Raw genomic sequence first — 2,113 nt, forward strand, 5'->3', positions numbered from 1 at the left:
TATCTAAAGCTAAAAGATTGGCAGATGTATCTTCCATTCACAGCCAGGCACCCACCCCCCTTTCCCATTGCTCCCCTCTTCTTGTGAATGGCCAAGAAATACATGGCAAAGAACGGGAGGATGCGACACAGCTGACTCGTTTTTTTCAATCATTATGCAAAAACAGACTCATCAAGAAATATGCACTAAACACATCTAGAATGTGCGAGGTCTCACTGCTTTCTTCATGCATCCCCTGACAACACAGCCTCTTATCTTTATTTCATCATAAGGGGATATGGTGGTAGCAATGTCACAACCTCGGTTATATACTTCACTGTAGTGGTTAAGAGCATAGACTCTGAACACAGGCAAGAATGTAAAGGATACTATGAAGATAGTGGAAGGCATTATCTGATGAGGGAGTAATATCCAGAATATATGAAGAACTTCAATGACTCAAAACACAACAAAACAACTCTATTTAAAAATGAACAAAGGATATATAGAGACATATTTCCAGAGAGGATTTACAAGTGGGCCAATAAGCACATGAAAATATGCTCAACAACACTAATCACTAGGGAAATGACAATCAAAACCACAATGAGATACTATCAGAATGGCTATTAGAAAAAAAAATGTTAGCAAGAAGGTAGAAAATTGCGACCCTTGTACACTGCCAGGGGAAGTTTAAAATGGTGCAGCCACTATAGAAAACAGTATACAATTCCTCAAGAAATTAAACATTGAATTTCATAGGTTGTAGCAATTCCACTTCTGGTATATACCCAAAGAATTGAAAGTAGGCACTCAAACAGATATTTGAACGCCCGTGTTTATAATGCCCATGTTGTATATGTACATTTAACCACAATAAAGTATCTACAGGAGGGGCGCCTGGGTGGCTCAGTCGGTTGAGTGTCCAACTTCGGCTCCAATCACGATCTCACGGTTCATGGGTTCGAGCCCCTCGGCAGACTGTGCTGACAGCTCAGAGCCTGGAGCCTGCTTTGGATTCTGAGTCTCCCTCTCTTTCTGCCTCTCCCCCACTTGCTCTCTCTCTCTCTCTCTCTCTCTCTCTGTCTCAAAAATGAACAAACATTTAAAAAAAACTTTTTAAAATACATATAGGAATTTGAGAAAAAAGATCCTACCTTCCAGGGCCAATGTGCCATATTTGCCACCCTAGCTACCCCATATGGGGCAAATGATTTAGCTTTCTGTTTTCTTATCTGTAAAATGGGATAATCAGAGGGCCTAAATCATAGGCTGTTGTGAAGTTTATGACAGATGACAAAAAGAAAATCCTGGAGCATAGTAAGTGCACAAAACATGTTAGTTATTATTATTGTTTCTTTGTATAGATGCTAAAAAATACCAATGCCATGGACAAGTATTTCTTCCTTTTTAGCATCCACCTTCAAGCATTTTCTACACATTGCTAAATACTTATTGACTAATTTACATTTTCATACACAAGGACGAACCTTATGGCCTCATATCAGTGGTTGTTTTTCCAACACAGAATATAAATTAATATCAATCCATTCATACTCTTGAGTAAGCCTCTTTGAACCAAAGATATATGTTTGTAGACTCCTGGCTAATGCTGAGGTATTATCTTGAAAAGGACTTAATTCACATGGCTATACTCCAAGGCCAAGAGAATTATGAAATCTTCCCATTGCTGTTATGTTATTGTAACCAACCTATAGAACCAATCACAGAGTACAATGTAATTGGGACATCACCATTTAAAGAAAGATTCAGGGGCCCCTGGGCGGTTCAGTCAAACATCTGGCTTCGGCTCAGGTCATGATCTTGTGGTTTGTGGGTTCGAGAGCCACATCGGGCTCTGTGCTGATAGCTCAGAGCCTGGAGCCTGCTTCAGATTCTGTGTCTCCCTCTCTCTCTGTCCCTTCCCTGCTCGCTCGCTCTCTCTCTCTCTCTTAAAAATAAATAAACATTGGGGCGCCTGGGTGGCGCAGTCGGTTAAGCGTCCGGCTTCAGCCAGGTCACGATCTCGCGGTCCGTGAGTTCGAGCCCCGCGTCAGGCTCTGGGCTGATGGCTCAGAGTCTGGAGCCTGTTTCCGATTCTGTGTCTCCCTCTCTCTCTGCCCCTCCCCTGTTC

The sequence above is a fragment of the Prionailurus viverrinus genome, chromosome B2 (assembly GCF_022837055.1).
Source record: "Prionailurus viverrinus isolate Anna chromosome B2, UM_Priviv_1.0, whole genome shotgun sequence".
In the NCBI taxonomy this organism is placed as follows: domain Eukaryota; kingdom Metazoa; phylum Chordata; class Mammalia; order Carnivora; family Felidae; genus Prionailurus; species Prionailurus viverrinus.